This window comes from Delphinapterus leucas, chromosome 17, assembly GCF_059928025.1.
Source record: "Delphinapterus leucas isolate spDelLeu-1000000601 "Yukka" chromosome 17, BTC_Dleu_Yukka2, whole genome shotgun sequence".
Classification (NCBI taxonomy): Eukaryota; Metazoa; Chordata; class Mammalia; order Artiodactyla; family Monodontidae; genus Delphinapterus; species Delphinapterus leucas.
The window spans coordinates 49,732,447-49,743,295 of NC_143145.1; positions in this window are offsets into that span (position 1 = coordinate 49,732,447).

Here is a 10,849-nt window from a genome sequence, read left to right on the forward strand (position 1 = left end):
AACCTTGTAATTACATCCTCCATAGAATGGAGGTTATTTGGCACTGTTATTTGCACCATTAATTTGATACATTATATTACCGTGGTTTTACATCTTTTAAAACTTATGTCCTCTGTAATTTCCATAATTGTATCATAGGCTCCTAGAAGATGTTTTGCATCTGTACACGCAAGCATCCATAGTAAGAATTCAGTAAATATTTGTGGATACTAGTGATGGGGAATCCACTGTTGGTTCTGAATAGGGGAATCACATGCCCAATGCAAGGGAGGCGGGAGAGATTTTGCAGTGATGTACAGAATGGACATGATTAAGAGACTGTGGAAAACAAGAGACCAGTTAAGAGTCTGTTGAAGTAATATGTGCTAGGGCAAAGGTAATGGCATTGGGGACGGGGAGGATAGCACAAATCTGAGAGCTATCTGGAAGAGAAAACCTGCAAGGTTATAGTACAGATTCCACTTAAGGGATAGAGTAGAGTCAGAAATGAGTTCTGAGGTCTCTTGTGTATAGAAAATTGAAGAAAGAAAAAGGGCAGGTAACTGAGGAAAATTTGGATGCAGAGATAGTTTTGCTTTGTACGTATTGAATTTGAGCGGGCTCATGGACAAGTAAGAGCTAAACAATACAGTTAGAAACCATAGGCCTGGTATTGGGTAAGGCCACTAAGAGAAAGAATTACTAGAAAGACTATATACAAAGAAGAGTAGAAGCCCATGGACTGAGCCAAAGATCAATCAAGGACTGGACACCGAGGAGAGAGAAGGGGCTGGGAGAAGACGTGGGAAGAGGCTGAAATTAGGAAGCACAATGTCATGGAAACCAACAGAGGACAGAGTGTGAAGACTTGGCAGTCAGATTCTATTCGTACTTGTGGAGCATGAAGAATAGCAGACCGAGAAAACAGCCAGGACCTCGGGTGGGATAGGGATACATCTACTGGGGGGCTGGTGAGGGTGCTTTAGTAGGGCGGAAGCCAGCCTGTGAGAAAGGGGTGGGTAGGAAACCAATTTAAACCACAGTCTTAATAGCTATTGCTGATGAAAAGGAAATGTATTGAGAGCGTGGAGGGATATTGCATGGAACCTGGGGTTAGGTTGTACAGCCAGGCTCTATGAGATTCTGGGGCAGGAATGGGACAGCCCGTGGTCGGCTTCATTTTTCGCTCTCCACAGAATTTTTCTTTTTTTCTTTTTTTACATCTTTATTAGAGTATAATTGCTTTACAATGCTGTGTTAGTTTCTGCTTTATAACAAAGTGAATCAGTTATACATATACATATGTTCCCATATCTCTTCCCTCTTGCGTCTCCCTCCCTACCACCCTCCCTATCCCACCCCTCCAGGTGGTAACAAAGCACCTAGCTGATCTCCCTGTGCTACGCGGCTGCTTGCCACTAGCTATCTACTTTACATTTGGTAGTGTATATATGTCCATGCCTCTCTCTCGCTTTGTCACAGCTTACCCTTCCTGATCCCCATATCAAGTCCATTCTCTAGTAGGTCTGTGTCTTTATTCCTGTCTTACCCCTAGGCTCTTCAAGACATTTTTTCCCCTTAATTTCCATATATATATATGTGTGTGTGTGTGTGTGTTAGCATACGGTATTTGTCTTTCTCTTTCGGACTTACACTCTGTATGACAGAATCTAGGTCTATCCACCTCATTACAAATAGCTCAATTTCGTTTCTTTTTATGGCTGAGTAACATTCCATTGTATATATGTGCCACATCTTCTTTATCCATTCATCCAATGATAGACACGTAGGTTGTTTCCATCTCCAGGCTATTGTATATAGAGCTGCAAGGAACATTTTGGTCCATGACTCTTTTTGAATTATGGTGTTCTCAGGGTATATGCCCAGTAGTGGGATTGCTGGGTCATATGGTAGTTCTATTTGTAGTTTTTTAAGGAACCTCCATACTGTTATCCATAGTGGCTGTACCAATTCACATTCCCACCAGCAGTGCAAGAGTGTTCCCTTTTCTTCACACCCTCTCCAGCATTTATTGTTTCTAGAATTTTTGATGATGGCCATTCTGACTGGTGTGAGATGATATCTCATTGTAGTTTTGATCTGGATTTCTCTAATGATTATTGATGTTGAGTATTCTTTCATGTGTTTGTTGGCAGTCTGTATATCTGCTTTGCAGAAATGTCTATTTAGGTCTTCTGCCCATTTTTGGATTGGGTTGTTTGTTTTTTTTGTTATTGAGCTGCATGAGCTGCTTGTAAATTTTGGAGATTAATCCTTTGTCAGTTGCTTCATTTGCAAATATTTTCTCCCATTCTGAGGGTTGTCTTTTGGTCTTGTTTATGGTTTTCTTTGCTGTGCCAAAGCTTTGAAGTTTCATTAGGTCCCATTTGTTTATTTTTGTTTTTATTTCCATTTCTCTAGGAGGTGGGTCAGAAAGGATCTTGCTGTGATTTATGTCAGAGTGTTCTGCTTATGTTTTCCTCTAAGAGTTTGATAGTTTCTGGCCTTAGGTTTACGACTTTAATCCATTTTGAGCTTATTTTTGTGTATGCTGTTAGGGAGTGATCTAGTCTCATACTTTGACATGTACCTGTCCAGTTTTCCCAGCACCACTTATTGAAGAGGCTGTCCTTTCTCCACTGTACATTCCTGCCTCCTTTATCAAAGATAAGGTGACCATATGTGCGTGGGTTTATCTCTGGGCTTTCTATCTTGTTCCATTGATCTATCTTTCTGTTTTTGTGCCAATACCATACTGCCTTGATTACTGTAGCTTTGTAGTATAGTCTGAAGTCAGGGAGCCTGATTCCTCCAGCTTCGTTTTTTGTTCTCAAGATTGCTTCGGCTCTTCAGCATCTTTTGTGTTTCCATACAAATTGTGACATTTTTTGTACTACTTCTGTGAAAAATGCCAGTGGTAGTTTGATAGGGACTGCATTGAATCAGTAGATTGCTTTGGGTAGTAGAGTCATTTTCACAATGTTGATTCTCCCAATCCAAGAACATGGTATATCTCTCCATCTATTTGTTATCATCTTTAATTTCTTTCATCAGTGTCTTATAATTTTCTGCATACAGGTCTTTTGGCTCCTTACGTAGGTTTATTCCTAGATATTTTATCCTTTTTGTTGCAATGGTAAGTGGGAGTGTTTTCTTGATTTCACTCTCAGATTATTCATCTTTAGTGTATAAGAATGCCAGAGATTTCTGTGAATTAATTTTGCATACTGCTACTTTACCAAATTCATTGATTAGCTGTCCTCTCACTGTTGTGGCCTGTCCTGTTGCGGAGCACAGGCTCCGGATGCGCAGGCTCAGCGGCCATGGCTCATGGGCCCAGCCGCTCCACGGCATGTGGGATCTTCCCGGACCGAGGCACAAACCCGTGTCCCCTGCATCGGCAGGCGGACTCTTAACCACTGCGCCATCAGGGAAGCCCTGTTTGTAGATTTTTTGATGATGACCAGTATGAGGTAATACCTCATTGTAGTTTTGCTTTGTTTTCTGATGATTACTGATGTTGAGCATACTTTCATGTGTTTGTTGACAATCTGTATATCTTCTTTGGAGAAATATCCGTTTAGATCTTCTGCCCATTTTGGGAGTGGTTGGTTTTTTTTTTTTTTTTTTTGATATTCAGCTGCATGAGATACTTGTATGTTTTGGATATTAATACTTTGTCAGTTGCTTCGTTTGCAAATATTTTCTCCCATTCTGTGGGTTGTCTTGTCATCTTGTTTAGGGTTTCATTTGCTGTGGAAAAGCTTTTTAGTTTCATTACGTGCTATTTGTTTATTTTTGTTTTTATTTCCATTTCTCTAGGAGGTGGGTCAAAAAGGAGTTTGCTGTGATTTATGTCATAGAATGTTCTGCCTTTGTTTTCCTCTAAGAGTTTTATAGTGTCTGGCCTTACATTTAGGTCTTTAATCCATTTTGAGTTTCTCTTTGTCTATGCTGTTAGGGAGATTTCTAATTTCATTCTTTTACACGTAGCTGTCCAGTTTTCCCAGCACCACTTATTGAAGAGACTGTTTTTCCTCCATTGTTTATTCTTGCCTCCTTTATCAAAAATAAGGTGACCATATGCACATGGGTTTATTTTTGGGCTTTCTATCCTGTTCCATTGATTTATATGTCTGTTTTTGTGACAGTACCATACTCTCTTGATTACTGTAGCTTTGTAGTACAGTCTAGTGTCTGTGAGCCTGATTCGTCCTGCTCTGTTTTGTTTTCCTCAAGATTGTTTTGGCTATTTGGGGTCTTTTGTGTTTCCATACAAATTTTGCAATTATTTGTTCTAGTTCTCTGAAAAATGCCATTGGTAGTGTGATAGGGATTGCACTGAAGCTGTAGATTAATTTGGGTAGTATACTACTACCCACAGTGTTGATTTTCACAATGTTGATTCTTCCAATCCAAGAACATGGTATATCTCGCCATCTGTTTGTATCGCCTGTGATTTCTTTCATCATTGTCTTATAGTTTTCTGCATACAGGTCTTTTGTCTCCTTATGTAAGTTTATTCCTAGGTATTTTATTCTTTTTGTTGCAATGGTAATTGGGAGTGTTTCCTTAATTTCTCTTTCAGATTTGTCATCATTACTTTATAGAAATGGAAGAGCTTTCTGGGCATTAATTTTGTATCTTGCTACGTTACCAAATACAATGATTAGCTCTACTAGTTTTCTGGTAGCATCTTTAGGATTCTTTATGTATAGTATCATGTCATCTACAAACACTGACAGTTTTACTTGTTCTTTTCCAATTTGGATTCCTTTTATTTCTTTTTCTTCTCTGATGGCTGTGGCCTTTCAAATTGTTCTGAAAAAAAGAGGATACTAGTTCCACTGAAAGGTACACAGGTTTTCATTGTACATTTCTTTCGATTTTCTATTTGAATTTTTTTATTATAGAATGTTGGAAGAAATGAAAAGTAAGAAATGTCTAAATGTAACTTTCTTGATTTGGACATATTTTAACCAGGCCACAGAATGGCATAAACCTGGTGTCTTAAGTAAATTAGTTTTTTAAATGAAATATTTTGCAAGTATTATTTGTGTTTTGTGAAAGGAAGATGGTAGATATATGTTTTAAGAACTTATCACAGAAAGGTGCTCAGAAATTGTATGTAATCATACCAAGATAGAATGGTAAAATAAGCCAAGCATTTCTAGATATATCCAGGTAAATCCATATAATTTGAATAGTATATTTTCCCTTGCTCCTTCAAATGATTTGGGAAGTATAAATTTTCCTGTATATCAGTGCCATATTTTATTTGATAGTTTATTTTTAATTTGCAGGAATCATGCATCTCATGCTAAGCCATATTTGCATAGATATCAGTTGAAAATAATTTTCTGAATTATTTTTATAAATTGACTTTTATTGAATTCTCTTATATTAAATATAGTAACTAAATAAAACTTTTGGGGCAATATGATCTAAATAAATAATGTCCACTAGAGATCGCCAACTTAGAATACTGTTTTGTTATTCACAATATTGATCCAAATCAAACTGTCATCACTAGGTGATTGCTATCATCACTGGGGATTTAATGTTACAGGACTAGAACAACACTTGTGAAATTGGCAGTGTGATACTGTGCTGTTTTAAAATTGAAGTATAGTTGATTTACAATGTTGTGTTACAGGTGTACAGCAAAGTGATATATTGTGTGTGTATATATATATATATGTATGTATGTATATGTATATATATTCTTTTTCAGATTCTTTTCCATTATAGGTTATTCTGATATATAGTTCCTAGAGATTATCATAATAAGTGAAGTAAGCCAGATATAGAAAGACAAATATCATATATCATTTATATATGTGGAATCTAAAAAAATGATACAAATTAAAGTATTTACAAAACAGAAATAGACTCACAGACATAGAAGACAAACTTATGGTTACCAACTGTGATATTGTGCTTTTGCTTTACACTGTCTGTTGGAGACAGCTCTCCATGGGTGGCTCACATTTCTGCATGTTTTGCAAACAAATACTGTCAACCCTTGAATAACACAAGGGTTGGGGCCCTAACCCCCTAGCAGTTGAAACTCTGCATATAAGTTATAGTCAGCCAACTTACAGTCTGCTCTCTGTATCTGTAATTCTACAACTGTGGATTCTCCCAAGTGTGGATCATGTAGTATTATGTTATTTATTATTGAAAAAACTCAGTGTATAAGTGGACCCTAGCAGTCCAAACCTGTGTTGTAATTAACTGTCCTTTGTTAACAAACTGTATTTTCAAGGATTTTGGTATACCTTGATAGAGAGAAATAGTGTCTCCTGCTGCAGCAAAAACAGGCATGCTTAGGTTATTCTGCAATAGGTTAAAGAGAACGTCTTCCTCCAGAGCAAAGGGCAGCATTCTTTCTGCCCATTCAAATATAGTCAGGTTCGGTCAGCTCAGAGTTCCTCTCCTGCACTAAAGCTACTGCATGGGCAGGCATTCATCTGACCTCATTCACACCACCCCTGTGGAACTTGGGGGCAAGGGGAAATTACACAAACATGCCATAAAATTAGAAATGCTTAACTTACTTTTAACATTACATAAAAGAAATTTAATAGTGTTTCATCTGGGCTGGTATAAATGTGCTAGCAATATAGATCCATCTTAATATTGAAATAGATATACATTATGTATTATTTTTTTAAAGATTAGGCTAGAAAACTTATTCTAAAATGATTCCAGACTAGATAATGAAGATCAACCTGCATTTTGTCATCCATACACTTATCGTGCACAGTCAAAGTTGTATTATAAGTAGATGGAACCATGATTGACAGGTGTTTTCACAGGTATCTAATACAAATTAAATAAATTCCTTTCTTTACATTTATAGTAAAACTCTCCACATTCATATATATCTATAACCACACCCTCATCTCATTTATATAGCCTCTTATTCACATCAGATGAGTTTCTGAAATCCAGCTCCATTCCTTGCCACTGCCTTGATTTAGGCCTTCCTCTTCCTTTGGCTGGCTTTCCACCATCAACCTCTATGCAATTTGAACAATCTTCTATACGATTTTCATAATTATCATCTAAAAATTGTAGTATTAATAGCACTTTTCTTTTTTACATATGAGTCGTTTCTAATATTTAAGTTTGACTGAGGTCCAGTCTTTCTTTCCACTTTCTCTATGGCTACCAGACACTTTCTTAATATCTTATCTTACATGTGATACATTCTGTGAAAAATTTCCCACTCCTGTGCACAGAAGCAGTTGCCCCATCAGCAATGTTCCCCTTGTACTTTAGTCTTAGTCCATTCCATCCTTAATGCTGTAAAATTCCATGGGCATTTCCGAGTTGGTCTCCAGACTAAGGGTGGTGCCTGGATACCAGCATTTTGGTAATGGTGGTTTCATCTGGAAATGGAATGAGGTCATCTGTGGGTCAAAGGACACTCTGTTTCTTTTTTTAAAAAGTGAAAGTAGTAGCATATTTTGCCAGTACCAGTGAAAATAATAATTTTTAATATCCAAAGCATCTCATGTAAATCTTCTAAAGTAGGGGGTTTAACTCAATCCACAGGTTTCCTGGTAACCAAGAAGGAGAAAAACATTGAACCCAGAGGACACCAATAAGAGATGTACCAAGAGCAGACCTGATGAGACTATTCTAAGACCACATCCTTGAATGTGCCTGCTGCTCATCTATCCCCTAAAACATTCTGAAATTATTTTTTAGGAAATATCTAACCTAGACAAAACTACAACTTAGAAAAGAATCAACACTTATGCAGTTTGTACTATGTTCCAAATACTATTGTAAGTCTTGACTTATATTGACTCATTTAATTGTCACAATATACCTATGAAACAGTTACTACTAACAGATGAAGAAGCCACAGAGTAACCTGTCCAAGGTCACAAAAGAAGGGGCAGAGAAGAGATTTGAACTCAGATAATCTGCTTCCAAAGTAAACAACTTAGTCTCGAAACTAACCTGTTACAAGTTAGAATAAACATTGCTGAAAACAATGTTAGGGTAAGGGGGAAGAATCTTTAGAAAACGGAGCAAAATGAAATAGAAAATAAAGCAAAGGTAACAGCATCATTTCCTTGGCAAATTTAGACATTAGCATTTAGATGTATCTTATTCTTCACAAAATATTCCATCGCATGTGTGACTCATGACTAATATAATCAGTCATCTATTGATGGACACATAGTTTGGGTACTTTCATACATACTCTATCAAATAAATTGCTGGGTGAATGGGTATAAACATTTAAAACCATAGACACATTAAAACTCTTACCTTTAAAAATGACAGAATTTATACATTATAAACAGTAAGCAAAGTCTCTTTTCCCACACTTTATCAAGAATGGGCATCATTAACCTTCATTCTTTGTCAATAGGATGTGTGAATGAATAATTATTTCTAATGTCTTATATGTTAAGAATTAAATCGATGCAGAGAAAGCTTTCGACAAAATTCAACACCCATTTATGACAAAAGCCCTGCAGGAAGTAGGCATAGAGGGAACATTCCTCAACATAATGAAGGCCATATATGACAAACCCACAGTCAACAGTGTGCTCAATGGTGAAAAACTGAAACCATTTCCACTAAGATCAGGAACAAGACAAAGGTGCCCACTTTCACCACTCTTATTCAACATAGTTTTGGAAGTTTTAGCCACAGCAATCAGAGAAGAAAAAGAAATAAAAGGAATCCAAATCGGAAAAGAAGAAGTAAAGCTGTCACTGTTTGCAGATGACTATACATAGAGAATGCTAAGGATGCTACCAGAAAACTACTAGAGCTATGGTACAGTAGCAGGATAAAAAATTAATGCACAGAAATCTCTGGCATTCCTATACACTAATGATGAAAAATCTGAAAGTGAACTCAAGAAAACACTCCCATTTACCATTGCAACAAAAAGAATAAAATATCTAGGTATAAACCTACCTAAGGAGACAAAAGACCTGTATGCAGAAAAGTATAAGACACTGATGAAAGAAATTATAGATGATACAAAGAGGTCTCCATCTGATATACCACATTCTTGGATTGGAAGAATCAACATTGTGAAAATGACTCTACTACCCAAAGCAATCTACAGATTCAATGCAATCCCTATCAAACTACCACTGGCATTTTTCACAGAACTAGTACAAAAAATGTCACAATTTGTATGGAAACACAAAAGATGCTGAAGAGCCGAAGCAATCTTGAGAACAAAAAACGAAGCTGGAGGAATCAGGCTCCCTGACTTCAGACTCTACTACAAAGCTACAGTAATCAAGACAGTATGGTACTGGCACAAAAACAGAAAGATAGATCAATGGAACAAGACAGAAAGCCCAGAGATAAACCCACGCACACATGGTCACCTTATCTTTGATAAAGGAGGCAGGAATGTACAGTGGAGAAAGGACAGCCTCTTCAATAAGTGGTGCTGGGAAAACTGGACAGGTACATGTCAAAGTATGAGATTAGATCACTCCCTAACACCATACACAGAAATAAGCTCAAAATAGATTAAAGACCTAAATGTAAGGCCAGACACTATCAAACTCTTAGGGGAAAACATAGGCACAACACTCTGTGACATAAATCACAGCAAGATCCCTTTTGAGCCACCTCCTAGAGAAATGGAAATAAAAACAAAAATAAACAAATGGGACCTAATGAAACTTCAAAGCTTTTGCACAGCAAAGAAACCATAAACAAGACCAAAAGACAACCCTCAGAATGGGAGAAAATATTTGCAAATGAAGCAACTGACAAAGGATTAATTTCCAAAATTTACAAGCAGCTCATGCAGCTCAATAACAAAAAAACAAACAACCCAATCCAAAAATGGGCAGAAAACCTAAATAGACATTTCTCCAAAGAAGATATACAGACCGCCAACAAACACATGAAAGAATGCTCAACATCATTAATCATTAGAGAAATGAAAGTCAAAACTACAATGAGATATCATCTCACACTGGTCAGCATCTACAAACAATGCTGGAGTCGGTGTGGAGAAAAGGGAACCCACTTGCACTGTTGGTGGGAATGTAAATTGATACAGCCACTATGGAGAACAGTATGGAGGTTCCTTAAAAAACTACAAATAGAACTACCATATGACACAGCAATCCCACTACTGGGCATATACCTTGAGAAAACCATAATTCAAAGAGTCATGTACCAAAATGTTCATTGCAGCTCTATTTACAATAGCCAGGACATGGACGCAACGTAACTGTCCATCAACAGATGAATGCATAAAGAAGATGTGGCACATATATACAATGGAATATTACTCAGCCATAAAAAGAAACGAAACTGAGTTATTTGTAGTGAGATGGATGGACCTAGAGTCTGTCATACACAGTGAAATAAGTCAGAAAGAGAAAAACAAATACCATACGCTAGCACATATATATGGAGCCTAAGAAAAAAAAAAAAAGGTCATGAAGAACCTAGGGGCCAGACGGGAATAAAGACACAGACCTGCTAGAGAATGGACTTGAGGATATGGGGAGGGGAAGGGTAAGCTGTGACAAAGTGAGAGAGTGGCATGGACATATATACACTACCAAACGTAAAATAGATAGGTGGTGGGAAGCAGCCGCATAGCACAGGGAGATCAGCTCGGTGCTCTGTGACCACCTAGAGGCGGGGTATAGGGAGGGTGGGAGGGAGGGCGATGCCAGAAGGAAGAGATATGGGAACATATGTATATGTATAACTGATTCACTTTGTTAAAAAACAGAAACTAACACACCATTGTAAAGCAGTTATACTCCAATAAAGACGTTAAAAAAAAAGAATTAAGAGGTTTATTAATTATGTATTCCTGTGTAACAAATAGTCCAAAAACTTTAGCAGC